The 15,850-nt window shown below is 37.2% G+C and overlaps 4 protein-coding genes across 22 annotated transcripts in view; all 4 read left to right on the forward strand.

The window, feature by feature from the left end:
- Positions 1-15,850, forward strand: part of LOC105224078 (voltage-dependent L-type calcium channel subunit beta-2) — a 995,088-nt gene that overhangs the window by 336,405 nt on the left and 642,833 nt on the right. The gene's annotated exons all lie outside the window — the stretch shown is intronic.
- Positions 1-15,850, forward strand: part of LOC125780351 (uncharacterized) — a 296,278-nt gene that overhangs the window by 173,672 nt on the left and 106,756 nt on the right. The gene's annotated exons all lie outside the window — the stretch shown is intronic.
- Positions 1-15,850, forward strand: part of LOC125775455 (uncharacterized) — a 59,808-nt gene that overhangs the window by 35,413 nt on the left and 8,545 nt on the right. Inside the window, exon 2 of one of the 2 annotated variants that reach the window (XM_049446100.1) lies at positions 1,059-1,409. The exons of the other annotated variant lie outside the window; for it this stretch is intronic. The gene's annotated coding sequence lies outside the window, so the exon portion shown is untranslated. Of the gene's footprint in view, positions 1-1,058; positions 1,410-15,850 lie in introns of those variants that run through there. 2 annotated transcript variants of the gene reach the window in all.
- The window catches only part of LOC125775546 (uncharacterized), a 121,528-nt gene that overhangs the window by 28,306 nt on the left and 77,372 nt on the right, over positions 1-15,850 (forward strand). The gene's annotated exons all lie outside the window — the stretch shown is intronic.

The raw sequence follows: 15,850 nt of genomic DNA on the forward strand, positions 1-15,850 counted from the left end.
AGTGGAGTAAAAACACGTCAAGTGAACCCCCCATTTTCCACTTGGTCATCGAATGTGAATGTGAGTATTTTTTCATAAAGTAGTCACCATGAACAAATAATCCCCCTCCCAGTTTTTTTAAATTTTAATTTTAACAACCTTTTTTTTAATTGAAAATTTTTACTACTTTTTTTTAAATTAATAATTAAAAAACTATTGGTGATTTTTTGATAAAATTTTCATGAGTTATAGTTCAATACTTGTACTTTCAGAAAATATGCATGAATTTTAATTATTTTTATTTTTTCATATTGTTTATTAACTTTTAAGTTAGCACATGAACATTTTAATGACTTCCCCCTCAAAAAATAAATTTTTTTTTCAGTATTTTGCAATAAATATTCAAGTAACGAAATCCGCGAAAAAATTTGACTGATCGCAATTAGATTAAGCAAAAAAAAATTTTTTAAGAAGGGCGGTCACCGCTGCCTCCTGAAAATTTTATCAAAAAATCACCAATAGTTTTTTAATTATTAATTTAAAAAAAAAAGTAGTAAAAATTTTCAATTAAAAAAAAAGGTTGTTAAAATTAAAATTTAAAAAGACTGGGAGGGGTATTATTTGTTTATGGTGACTACTTTATGAAAAAATACTCACATTCAAATTCGATGACCAAGTGGAAAATGGGGGGTCCACTTGACGTGTTTTTACTCAGTGTTAAATGAGAAAAACAATGCTAAATCCAATGTAAACAGATTTACGCCTACAGATTCGCATATTTACTATGCGCAAACGACTTTGCACATAATTTATAGATGATCGGTATATATTTGATATCAAAGCACATGAGTATACATACATATGTACATATATCTTAAAATTGACCTATGATGAATTCCATAAAATCTTTACATATAAGTATATAATACAGCAAGATTTATATTACTACCTAAATGTGTATTTATATAGGTTTGATAATATATCATGTTCATGTACTGTGCCCAAAAAATAAGTTGACGTTGTATTTATTTTCAAAATTCTTTATTTATTCTTCCAAATCAATTTCATTCCCTTCAAAGTAAACCCCTCCCGATGCAATGCACTTATGCCAACGGATCTTCCAATCTTCGAAACACTGGTTATAGTCACTTTCCGGGATGGCCTTCAGTTCCGTCTTCGCTGCGGCTTGAATCTCCTCTATCGTATAAAAACGGTGTCCCCGGAGCGGTCTTTTAAGCTTGGTGAACAGCCAGAAGTTGCACGGCGGCAGATCAGGTGAATACGGTGGTTGCGGAACGATATGGGTTGAGTTTTTGGCGAAATGATCACGAATTACGAGGGCAGTATGGGATGGTGCATTATCGTGGTGTAAAAACCAAGAATTGTCTTTCTACAATTCCGGCCTTTTTAGGCGGATAGCGTTACGCAAACGACGCATAACGTTCAAATAAAAGGAATAAAAGGAATATTATTTGAACGTTATGCGTCGTTTGCGTAACGCTATCCGCCTAAAAAGGCCGGAATTGTAGAAAGACAATTCTTGTTGATTGTTTGACCGGTCGGAAGGAATTCATAATGCACAACACCACGATAATCAAAGACAGCAGTCAACATTTTTGAGCGACTTTGGCGCGATTTTTTAATGTTTTCGGTACCAGTCGAGATTTGACGCGCTTGAGGCCCAAAACATCCTTCAAAATGGTATTGGCTGAGCCTTTCGATATGACAACTTCATCAGCAAGGCCTCTAATTATTTTCTACGGTTTTTCAACACCAAATCTTTGATTTGTTGAACGTGAGCTTCGCCGGTTGAGGTTGATGGTCGCCCTGGACGCTCTTCGTCTTCGACACGTTCACGGCTGGCTTGCAACTCACTATACCACTTCTAAACATTTTTTTTAGACATAGCCTCATCAACAAAGGCTTTCTGCACCATCCTCAACGTATCCGCAGCAGAAAATTGATATAAACAAAATTTAATGCAAATTCTTTGCTCAACAAATTTCGACATCGCAAAAAACGAAAAACTCACTTTTAGCAGCTCACAAAACGACACGTATCTCAAACACTAATGAATATTTTGACATAAATGTGACTGACAGTACTACCAACCTAAAAAAAAAACTCCAAATCCTTCGACGCGCGCAGTTTAAATTCAAATGTAACCTTATTTTTTGGGAACAGCATGTAAATATGTATACTCAATGCTTCCTGCGAAATACCCGTTGACACGGACAACCAATTGCGAAGCTCACGTTTTGTCAAAGAGTCAATGTGTTGGCCGACCGACGCGGCGACAAAGTGTCACAACATTGTTTTGATGGCATTGAACATCTACTTGGAGTACCTGCCCTGTCAGCTGGTACTGGCAAAGAACAGACAGACGCTATACTCGAACTATTAAAGGAATGGAATGTAACAGAAAAGGTATTTAAAAGTAATTTCTTATAATAGTAAATATTAACAACATTCTTTCCAAACAAGGTAGAAGCTTTATGTTTTGATACTACCGCGACAAATACAGGTAGATTATAAGGTACTTGCATTTTATTAGAACAACACCTCAATAGAGAATTGTTATATCTCCCTTGCCGTCATCACATATATGAGCTCTTGCTGAAAAGTGCTTTCGCGAAATATGATTTAAAATTAAGTGGTCCATCATTAGATATTTTCCAGCGTTTTAAAAAAAATTGGGCCAAAATCAATCAGCAAAAATTTGCAAGTGGAATGGTGGATAAAAAAATAAATCTTGCGCTAAACAAAGCTGAACAAGACCAATTAGCTCAATTTGCTCATAACTATATCACTAAACAACATCCCAGGGCAGACTACAAGGAGTTATTGGAATTGAGCCCTATATTTCTTGGTCGAAACACAGAGCCTGTAAGGTTTAAATCACCTGGAGCGATGCAGCATGCCCGATGGATGGCTAAAGCCATATATACAATAAAGATTTTTCTTTTCCGCCACCTATCCTAAATGTCGTCAGATGAGGCAAATGCTGTACAGGATATTAGTGTGTTCATTTTGAAAATTTATTTGAGACCGTGGATGGAAGCGTCAATTGCCGCAAAAGCACCCTTAAATGATTTAGATTTTATTAAAAATATTATTAAATTCAATGAATTGAATGAAATAATAAGCAATGAAGTAACGCTCAAGTTTTCGAATCACTTGTGGTACCTGACACCAGAAGCAGCAGGTCTTTCATTTTTTGATAATGCTGTAGACCTTGGAGAAAAGAGAAAAATGGTTGAAAATCTCAAAAAAGAACAAAATGATGAGTAACAAACATGAATGAATTAAACCAAAACAATATTTCAGATTTTGTTAACAAAAAAACAGTGAGCTTTTTCGAAAGATTTAATATTCGAACTAACTTTCTAAAACTTGACCTATCCAAGTGGCACAATGAATCCGAATTTCAAAAAGGAATGAATATTGTGAAAAACTTACATGTTGTTAATGATATCGCAGAGCGTTTTGTAAAACTAATCTTCTTCTTCTTTACTGGCGTAGACACCGCTTACGCGATTATAGCCGTGTCAACAACAGCGCGCCAGTCGTTTCTTCTCTTCGCTACGTGGTGCCAATTGGATAATCCAAGCGAAGCCAGGTCCTTCTCCACTTGGTCCTTCCAACGAAGAGGAGGTCTTCCTCTTCTTCTGCTTCCCGCGGCGAGTACTGCGTCGAATACTTTCAGAGGTGGAGTGTTTTCGTCCATCAGGACAACATGACCTAGCCAGCGCAGCCGCTGTCTTTTAATTCGCTGAACTATGTCAATGTCGTCGTATATCTCGTACAGGTCATCGTTCCATCAAATGCGATATTCGCCGTGGCCAACGCGCAAAGGACCATAAATCTTTCGCAGGACCTTTCTCTCGAAAACTCGTAACGTCGACTCATCGGTTGTTGTCATCGTCCAAGCCTCTGCACCATATAGCAGGACGGGAATTATGAGCGACTTATAGAGTTTGGCTTTTGTTCGTCGAGAGAGGACTTTACATTTCAATTGCCTACTCAGTCCGAAGAAGCACCTGTTGGCAAGAGTAAACCTGTATCATATTTCCAGGTTGACATTGTTAGTGGTGCTAATGCTGGTTCCAAGATAGACGAAATTATCTACAACTTCAAAGTTATGACTGTCAACAGTGACGTGAGAGCTAAGTCGCAAGTGCGACGGCTGTTTGTTTGATGACAGGAGATATTTCGTCTTGCCCTCGTTCACTGCCAGACCCATTTGCGTTGCCTCCTTGTTCAGTCTGGAGAAAGCAGAACTAACGGCGCGGGTGTTGAGACCGATGATATCAATATCATCGGCATACGCCAGCAGCTTACAGCTCTCTTATAAAAGATTGTACCTGATCGATTCAGTTCTGCAGCTCGAATAATTTTCTCATCGACATCAGACATCGCTGCATACAGGCATCTCCTTTTCGTGCTGTCGAAAGCAGCTTTGAAATCGACGAATAGGTGGTGAGTGTCGATTCTTCTTTCACGGGTCTTTTCCAAGATGTGGCGCACGGTGAATATCTGCTCGGTTGTTGATTTACCAGACAACTCAATAATTAATTAATAATTTTAGGGGTTTTTGACACAAATTTAGGGATAAATATTTTTGAGAGTTGGTAACACTGGCTCTGGGCATCGGCGGCTAGATCACCTTGGGGGGTTCTACAAGAGTATGCTCCGGTCTTGAAACCTTCTGTAAGCCGCCGCATCTTTTCGTAGAATTTTCGAGCATTACCCCTGTCGGCCAGCTTATCAAGCTCTTCGTCCTCACGCATTTCGGCCTCTTTCTTTTCCTGTCAACAAATCCGTCCCGCTTCCCTCTTCAACTCTCGGTATCTATCCCATCCCACATGTGTTGTGGTCGATCGTAACGTTGTGAGGTAGGCAGCCTGTTTTCTCTCCGCTGCGACACGGCACTCCTCGTCGTACCAGCTGTTCTTTTGCACTTTCCGAAAACCAACGGTTTCGGTTGCAGCTGTACGTAAGGAGTTTGAGATGCCGTCCCACAGTTCCCTTATACCGAGTTGTAGACGAGTGCTCTCAGAGAGCAGGAGTGCAAGCCTAGTAGAAAATCGTTCGGCTGTCTGTTGTGATTGCAGCTTCTCGACGTCGAACCTTCCTTGTGTTTGTTGGCGTGCGTTTTTTGCTGCACAGAGGCGGGTGCGAATTTTGGCTGCAACAATATAGTGGTCCGAATCGATGTTAGGACCTCGGAGCGGACGCACATCTAAAACACTGGAGACGTGTCTTCCGTCTATCACAACATGATCGATCTGGTTGATGTTTTTTCGATCCGGAGACAGCCAGGTAGCTTGATGTATTTTCTTATGCTGGAATCTAGTACTACAGATAACCATATTTCGGGCCCCGGCGAAGTCGATCAGCCTCAACCCATTTGGGGATGTTTCCTCGTGGAGGCTGAATTTACCGACCGTAGTGCCAAAGATACCTTCTTTGCCCACCCTGGCGTTGAAGTCGGCAAGCACGATTTTGACATCGCGGCGGGGGCATCTCTCATAAGTGCGCTCCAAGCACTCATAAAAGTCATCTTTGGTCACATCGTCCTTCTCTTCCGTCGGGGCGTGGTCGCAAATCAGGGATATGTTGAAGAACCTCGCTTTGATGCGGATTGTGGCTAGACGTTCATTCTCCGGAGTGAACGATAGTACTCGGCGACGGAGTCTCTCTCCCACCACGAATCCAACACCAAACTTGCGCTCCTTTATATGGCCACTGTAGTAAATGTCACAAGGACCTACTCGTCTCTGTCCTTGTCGGCGGTGATGTCAGCCTTTATTTTCACTAGGACATCAACCAGCTGGGCAGCGGCACCTTCCCAATTAAGGGATTAGACACTCCAGGTGCATGCCCTCAATTCGTAGTCCTTATTTCGTTTGCCATGGTCGTCATCAAAAGGGGGGTCTCTCATCCGAGGCTGGTTACAACTATTCACTGGGGGTGTTTTTTTACGTGGCGGGTCCCAAACCCAGCGCACAACCCTAAGTAGGGGATATTTCGCCTCCTCACTTTAGCTCGCCTTCAAACGGGCGTTCTTAGGCTACCCAGAGGATACTTGGTCAAAGACCGGAAGTCGTGAGCTGCTTGAGTCATATGTAAAAGAATCGTTTCTAGCCAATCCCAAGTGAATGGCGATCAGAGAACTTTCCTCACTTGCGTGAACTTCTACACATGACTCCATCCTCCCATATCTAATTACCCTGGACAAATAATCCACGTAGATATATTATTGGTAGGCAAAAACCTAGTTCTGACAGCAATGGACCAGTTCCCAAAATACGCTACCGCAAAACCCATTAAATCCAAGCCAACAGAGGATATCAGGCAACCTTTAAGGGACATTCTTTTCTTCCTTGTACCGGAAACATTGGTAATAGATAAAGGAAGATTCTTTAACTCAGAGTCCATCAACTTTATGATAGAGAACGAATTTGGCACCAAAATATATCGCACCCCCCCTTACACAAGCTGCTTGAACGGTCAGGTTGAGCGCTTCCATTCTGCTCTACAAGAAATTATGCGTTGTCTACAAACAGAGAAAACCCACAAAGAACTTAGAGCAATCAATCAAAGAATATAACTACACTATTCAATCAACAACGGGAAAAAATCAATTGAAATCTTCTTCGGAAGACGGGTCACTAGCGACCACAGGCTAATAGAAGAGGAAAGTAAAGAAAAGAAAAAAGGCTTCAGGATAAGCAATTGGCAGATCTTTCCTACCACAACAAAAACCGAACGCCACCCAAACAATATTTTGAAGGAGATGAAATTTTTGTTGAGATAAATAGGAGATTAGGAACTAAGTTATCACCTAGATTTAGGAAAGAAATTGTCGCGCAGATTTACAATACCACCGTTAAAACTAAAACAGGCAGAATTGTTCACAAAAACAACAAAAAACAATATTAAGAATAAAAAATTACTTGCATGTGGAAAAACCTCGAAATGGAGAACGTACAAATTTATCTCATCCTAATTATATTGGCACCCACTACAAAAACCCAACAAATTGACGTTCAGGACTTAACAAACAATAATGGATATCTACCAATTAAGACAGAAGAAGTAAAGACAATCAACCATTATGATAAAGTCCTACATTTTCTCAACTTAACCAAATATGAGGAAACACTTTCACTTATTTCGGACAACATTAATAACCTAAAGACAACTAAATACTTTCGAGGACAGACAATGGCTTGACACAACTCACAAAAATTTTATTTTATTAGAATAGTTTAAGTTCTGAAGTAATAATAGCATTTTTATATAAAAATCGTCAAAAAGTATATTTGTTGCCTGAATCTAGTGCAGAGGACGTAGTAAACGTGTGGAAAGATCCTTTTTAGCAATTAACAACGACACACCCTACGAGCAACACTGATTGGGGACAATCGATTTAACAGGGGAAGAGTTAACACAACACTTGCTAATAAGTATCGTCTTACAACTTCCGGCACGTGTGACCGAAATGCACCAGAAAGTGCATGGTCAGCGTCTGCACTACCTGTTGTGCAGAATAAGATTCGTGGAAACGAATCACGCCACAAATAATTATTTAGCTTTGAATTAAGTATAAATATTGTAATTCGGTTAAGCTAAGTTTCAGTTCTAATTACTCAATAAAGCTACGCGGTAACGCTGCCTCAATGCAGCGCCGCTAAAAAAATATATTTTTTTGGTTATTTAATAACTAAAAAGCTTAACTTATCTAGAAAGCATATCAAACAACCGTTCTAATAAGCGATATAGAAGTGCATATTTGCTTTTGTACGAACATACTTATGTATATACAAGAGAAAATATCTTCTTTCTATTATGTTCTCTCTCTTGCGAAAGAATGTAAGCATACGGCAATACAAATCTGCCTATGCTATAGCCTACAGACATTGGGTCAATTAATTATTACAAAGTTATTAAAAAAGTAATCTTGGATTGTGAAATTAAATAAACGATTTGAGGAAATTAACAATACAACAAATTGTAAAAAAATACATAATATATTAAAATCTAACAAAAAATAAATAAACAAAAACGCAGCCTTGCATAAATAAATAATTGAACATATGTATATGTACAAATTCGTTTACACATATTTTCATATTCAAAGACCACATTGGCAATTATCCGGCAATACTTACCTCTTGTTCTCTGACAAACAAAAAAAGAGAGTGTGCTTATGACCGCACGACTGAAGTAAAACTTCTTTCTCTCTATCTATATGTATATATATGAATGTGTGTGTGCAATATATACATGTATGCACATATACATATATTTATTTCCTACAAATATTTAAATTTATTTTACGTTTTCATTAGTAAATTAATATTTTTGCATAGATCTTTTATTTTTTTGCATTGTTTTATTTGTTATTTTCATTATTGGGTACATCAGTAATTACTGTGGTTGATTGTAAAACCGAGACAATAGGCTTATGATACGAGAAATACGATACATATATTTTAGAATTAAAATTAGACAGAAATCTAGAAAAAACTGCATCGATTGTTGTTCCATGTCTTGTAGCTCATTACGGTCATTATTCATTTGTAATTCTAATTTATCTCGTAGAAAGTTTATCAAGAGTTGTCCATTTTCGGATGCGAAATTGATATTGAAATCTCCTGCTAAGATTAGTGGCAACGTATGATAGTTTTCTCCTAGTTCTTCAGAACCTACTCGGCCATAAATCATAAGTCTTCTGTATATAAACTTTATGATATTATTAACTGTGTTATTGGGCGACATGTAAACAACTACCATTATGATGTTTGTTCCATCGTCCAAAACACGGGAAAAATTAGGAAAAATTATTTTAATTTTATTTCTCTTTATTTTTATTTAAATAAAGTAATATTTCAAATAAATTATATTTATTTCCACTATTACAAAGTGAAGATGTGCAAAATGAACTTCATTTCTTCAAAGAAAATTGATGACCTACATGAAATGTGCATATTCGCATTATTTCGTTATCATTTCCAATAGAATTTCTATGGCATATACATACATACAGTCTTCCACAGAAGTGAAGGTACAGCAAGTAAATTTTTGAAAACAGTGTGATCTGCTTTTATTAATCGAATAAAAGTAAAATTTTCTTAACGTATTTTCAACAATAACAAATAATCTTTGAATCCATGTAAAAACAAAACCAAAATTCAGTATATAAGAAAATAAAATGATGCCAATATGGTGATAAGCCATTATATTGAGTCCACAAAAGTCAAGGTACACCTAAAGAAAATATATATAAATTGTAGTTATGGCATTGCTTTCTATTCAAACCTCACCTTTTTCAGTATTTTGTAGGATATCCTTTAGTTTTTATTACTGATTTCAACCTTTTAGGCATTGAATGCGCCAATTTTTTGGTGAGCTCGCTGCTAATGTTGTTCCAGTCCTCTAACATAACATCCTTAAGCTGCGCTTTGCTTGAAATCTTTCTTTTTCTAATTCTAGTCTCAAGTTCATACCAAAGATGCTCAATGGGGTTTAAATCAAGGCTTTGAGGTGAGGTAGGAAACATACGAGCATTGTACAACAACCACATTCGTACTTTGTGAGCAGTGTGCTTAGGGTCATTGTCATGTTGAAACAAGAAGTCTTCTTGTATACCAAGCCTAAGATCACTCTGCTTCATATTATTTCGTAGAATATCCAAGTATGTATTCTGGTCCATATTATTTCCGACAAAAACCAGGTTTTCTACCCCCGCAGCTGCCATGCACCCCCACACCATAACGCCACCGCCTCCATGTTTAATGGTTTTAACCATATTCTTTGGATTGAGCGCTTCTCCTGCTCTGCGCCAGACCCTTTTATGCCCATTTACGTCAAATATGCAAAACTAAGACTCATCTGAGAATAAAATTTTGTCCCAAAACTCCACAGGCTTGTCACAATATGTCTTTGCGAATGTTATACGCTTTTCTTTGTTTATAGCACTCACAAGCCGCTTCTTCCTGGGCGTTCTAGATGAAAATCCATTCTCTACGACAGCTCTTCGCACAGTTTCTGCACTAACCTGTTTGTTGTCGTAAACAGCAAGGTCATCACTAATTTTTCTGCAGCTTACAAATGGGGTTTCTTTTACTATACGCAAAATTTTCCTCTTGTCAGTATCATTCAGTTTGGGCGGGCGGCCAGTCCTGGGTGCATTTTCAACTCTGTTTTCCTTATTATATCGGTTAACCACTTTTTGGACTGATGACCGACTACGCGATACAAGCTCAGATATTTGTGAATAAGATTTACCTTGCCTAACATGTAGATCAATTATGATTTCCCGTTCTCTAATTGTTAATTCTTTTCGGCCCATAACTTCTTTTATTCTTATTTGATTTTTATAACAAATAACACTCAACGAACACGAATACAATATTAAAAGTACCAGACTGCAGCTTTAATATTGAATTGTGGGATTCTCCTTTTTACTAATAAAAGCGCGTTTACATCAGCTGTACCAAGACTTTTGTGGAACGTCAGTAAAGAGTTGCCAACAAAAACGTAATCTCCTCGCTGATCACGGTTGCCGAAATGGTTAATTTTATAAAAATTAAAAAGTACTATTACTAGTCATAATAACATTTTCGTTATTTGGCCTGCAAAGCAATACAATTCGCAAATCCAAATTCACTGTACCTTCAGTTTTGTGGAAGACTGTATATATGTATATTATTTCTTTGGCACATTTGTCTGTATGTTACGAAAACAAATGCGACCCACATACATATGTACATACATTCATAATAACAAGTGTCGCACGCATCTTTCGCATCTCCGTTGTCACGGACAATCAATGGCCGAAACTCAAAGAGTCACGCCCGGATCACATAGAGCGGGGCAGGCTGCAAGCGACATCTGTCAAATATTAAAATACACACGTTCTTATGGACACAGTTATGTAGTTGTGCAGCTGGCTAAATAACTGTGTCCTTAAGAATGTGTGTATTTCAATATCAGATTCAGATGGCGCTTGCAGTCTGTCGCGTTCTATGTGTTCAGCACATCAATCTGTCGAAGCATTGACGCGACGAGACGCGAAAGAAACTAACAAACGATCGCCGATTGTTACCGCTTCCCTTGCCGCTGTAATAGCTTCGCCTTCCAACGTGCGTAAATATGTATGCATATGTATGAACTTGCATAAGGAGCATGCATGCATGTGTTTATGTCTTCATATTTATATTCATGCATACATATATTTATGTCTCTTCATATTCTTGCGTATGTGAGACAGAGAACATAATGTATTTTGTACACATTTTCGGTGTCAAAATGAAACAAAATATAAACAAGCAAAACGAAATTCTTCGTTGGGAGTCTCTTCATATTCTCTTCTTCGGCATATATGCCTTGTCATCATATGCCGTAAATACATATATTTCTGTCTCTTCAAATTCTCGGTTAGAATATGTGAGAGAATTGTAAACAATGTTAAAATTGCGAGGCGAATTCCGACCTTACATACAATGTTAACAAATTTTATGTTCTCTGTCTATACTTTTAAGTTCTCTGGTTCTTGCAAATTTGTTTACATGCACACATAATTACATATGTATGTACGTGAATATGCGCGACCGCTTGGTCTTTTAATATGTACATATGTTAAATAAAATGTCGTAAATTTGGCAACGCGGTGAGCCTTCTCTATATTATACGTTCTCTGCGTTCGCCTCGCCCGATCACACTTTTCGTTTCACGTTCGCCTGATCACACTTTTCGTTACGCGTTCGTCAGCTTACTCCCCAAGCCAATTACCGTTCGCCTCGCCTGATCACACCTTTCGTTACACGTTCGCCTGATCACACGTTCGCCTGATCACACTTTTCGTCACGCGTTCGTCAGCTTACTCCCCAAGCCAAGCGCGCCTAAAGAAGTTTTACTTCAACAAGCAAGATTGCGTTCAAAAAGCGAATTGATCTCTCTAACGAGCTCTCAATTGCTTACGAAAACAGCATAATCATAAACACAGAAACAATTCGTGCATACTTATGTAAATAGCGCATTGATCTCTTCAGCGAGCTTTCAATTGCACAAAACATAAGTACCTACATACATACATATAAGTCCAAGTATTAGGGTATACGAGTATCTAAATTTTCAAACTTAAAACTAAAATAAAATAAATAAATAACTTGCAAAAATGGTTAATAACACTAATCAAAATACACATACAAAAGCTACACGGCCAAAACTGTTTGCTAAATTTGTTTCAGAAAGTGACAGTTTAACAAGATACTGCACTGGATTTGCTTCTCCATCGATTCAAGAAAACTCTGAATCGTTATTAGAAATTAAAAATCAAAATCTTAAAAATTTTTGGACTCGTGGCTCATGACGCCATTGTAGATTCTGACGATTCACATCTACCATAAAATTTTAAATTATCTGTTTACGCTATATATGAAAACTGCTTAGACCAGTACGAAGAAACAAAAGCGATGATCTCCGATCAACTAAAGCTAATAAAAGCAATTGCACCTACTCCCCACAGTAGAGTAGAACTGCCATAAATAGACAGTCAAAAGGCAAGTTCAGGCATCCACCTCGAGGTGCCCGCATGTGACACAGAAACATTTTATGGAGGTTATGAAGAATGGCCGTCCTTCCGGGACATGTTTACAGCCGTTTACATCAACCATTCTAAATTATCACAAGCGTAAAAATTGTATGATCTCCGATACAAAACAAAAGGTCAAAGAGGCATCATAGTAAAACAGTTCGCATTAAATGACGATAATTTCAATTTGGCCTGGTCGATAAACAAAGTAACGACACTAATGAACTTTCTATGAAAGAAACAAATGTAAAATTCATCAAACTAAAATCCACTGTTTCTTATTGTTTATCGGTTCTATCGACACTAAATATCACCACAGACTGCTAGGACCCTATTCTGGTCCATATGCACCGCATCATTACCAGTAAATTCGTTACTTTTGTGGGAGCAATCGCTCTCATCACGCAAAAAGTGCCCAACGTGGGAACAAATGAAAGACTTCCTAACTTCCCAATATGAAATTCGGAAAGGGTAGAGGAAAAAATAGTCAGAAATAAGAACATTAAACCCGACCAAAATAGAAGCTTCAATAGACCCCAAGCTAGAAACAAAAAAAAATCATATAGAATTTTTAACAAAATACAATCGTTCACATCGGAACAAAGAAAACATGCGTCATGCGAACTATGCTTAAAACTTGCGAGAAGTTTAAAAAATTAAATATTAACGAAAGGAACAACTTTGCCAGATCAAAAAGACTCTGTACAAACTGCTTGTCCCATGAACACAATCTTAAAAATTGCAAAAGCAAATTTAATTACTTATATTGTCACAAAAGACACAATTCAATGCTTCATTACAGCAGATATCCAATCTCACTCCAAAGAAGCGCTTTAAATACAAGACGGGTTTAATTGCAACAGCAAATTCCGAAGTTCACAATTCTAAAAATTGCCAAGAGACACCATGTTGCGCAAAGGCACAAAAAGTTCAAACGCTACACAGCGAAATACAAAGTGGACTAGTTGCAGAACCAGTTTCCACCATACCAACTCAAGTTCAGGACAAATACCATAATTTACAATTAAGGAAATTGCAAAAGTTAAGCAAACATCCAATAACAAACAAATCTATAAAAGATCAGTATTGTAAGGGCTACTTAAAAGTCACAACTACTCGATCAAATAATGGCCGCTACGTCGTACGACCTCCACTAGAGCCACAATTTTCCAATACTCCACAAATTGGTATAAAAAACAAAGTCAGAGTTATCTCTGACAGTCCCTATATTAAAAACACATACAACTTTTCGGCTACGCTCGATGGCTTTCGCCAATAATGAGAAAAAAAAAAACAATTCTGAACAAATCTTAGAGCGGTGGCGGGCTACTAAACGCCAAATACATATGCACTAAAACATAAAATATAACAAAATTGTATCAAAAAGTTAAAAATCGACACTTTTCATAAATTTACAAAAATAAACAAAATCTCAAAAGGACGGGATCCTCATACACCCGATGCGATACAGTGACGCACCTACTTACAAAAGGCAAAGGTCGCTCTTATCGCACATATCCAAGCGCTTGGGTGGGTTATGGGAATCCGCTATACAAAGCATCAAATTAACTATGAAGACTTTTCTACTCTACGAATCGAAGCTGTTCTCCATTCACGGCCATTTTCTCGCAAGATCTCTCTAATTTCTTAGTCTTAACTCCAAGGCTAAGGAGTACCCATTCTGGCCACATCTGAGCCACGCGTGGAGTTAATAGCCTTCATAAGCCGATAACACAGAAAAGGCTAATAATAAACCGCCAGTTAAACAAACCGACGGTAAACAAATTTTGAATAAAACCACAAAAAATAAACCTATCAAGGAAACAAAAGCAAATGCATACCAAATATGTTTAAAATCAAAGTCGTTTTTAGCATTTACAGCAGTGGTGCGCACGCCTCAATACTACTACATTTTACGTTTGCGCTGCACAAACATTGCTATAGATTTTCGCTGCCATGTACGCTGAACAAATTTCTACTGTATTTTTTTTATTTACATTCAGGGAAAAAAATTATTGGCAAATTTGGAAAAAATATCAGAAATGTTTATTGAATTCTTTTTGTGTAATACTTGAAAATTTATAAAGTCGTTGATTAAATGGCTCGTTTCGATAATACATCATCAATATTGATTTCCCCTTTATACTACTTAATGCGTAGAAGATCGGTAAGATGTTGGTCAGAAAGCGTGTTTCTTTGCTTATTTTGAATTAATTTGAAAGTGGAAAATGCACTTTCACAATTATAAGTCGATCCCATCATCGAATACAATTTGAAAATTTCTTCTTTCAATTTCGGATATTTTTCTTCGCTTATCTGCTTCCAAAATGCTTCTCCAACTTCAAGAGGAATTAAAAAATCTTCTCGCATAATTTCTAGTTCTTTCTGAAGTTCGGGTTTTCGATCCTCTATTTCACATATAAGAGGTTTATCATGAATTTTTATTATTTTAGTTAAAATGTTGAAATCTTCGAAACGAGCATTACAATTTTTTAATAAATTTTCAACTATTTTTTTGAATACCTCTATTTTTGCAAAATCATTACTTTCACTAAACACTTCTGATGTGCTTTCCAAACTTGACAAATCATTTTGGTTCAACTGATTTATTAATATTTGCAATTTTCTGCCAAAAAGCTTAACAGTCGAAACAAGCTCAAATATTTTTTTATTTTTACCCTGAAGAGCAAGGTTAAGTTCATTCAAAATTTTCGTTATGTCGCACAAAAAAGCGAAATCAAGAATAAAATTATAATTTTTGAGACATAAAATTAACTCTTCAATTTCTGGCTTGAAATTGAGAAATTGAGTTCAAAAAACATAATGACCTCTTTCCTCAAATTTAAGAGTCTTTCGAGGCTTTTTCCGCGACTAAGCCATCGTACTTCAGTATACATAAGCAAGTCCCCGTAATCTGCCTCTACGTTTTCAAGCAGTGTCTTAAACTTTCGATGGCTAAGGGCGTTATGTCCCCCTTTAATTTTGTTAATAATTTTAACTGCCGTATTCATAATTTTAACCATACCTAATTCTTTAGAAAAAAGAGCTTGTTGGTGAATAATGCAGTGGTAAGATGGCACAATTATACCATTTTTGTTTAGCCAACCAACAAGACCTTTATTCTTTCCAATCATGACATGTGCACCGTCTGCACAAATTGCACTTAATTTATCTTTTCCGAACAAAGCTAATACATTATCATTAACGGCCTCATATAGAGTTTCTCCTTTTACATTGCCATGCATTATTGTGAGTACTTCCTCAAAA

Source organism: Bactrocera dorsalis, chromosome 1, assembly GCF_023373825.1.
Source record: "Bactrocera dorsalis isolate Fly_Bdor chromosome 1, ASM2337382v1, whole genome shotgun sequence".
In the NCBI taxonomy this organism is placed as follows: Eukaryota; Metazoa; Arthropoda; class Insecta; order Diptera; family Tephritidae; genus Bactrocera; species Bactrocera dorsalis.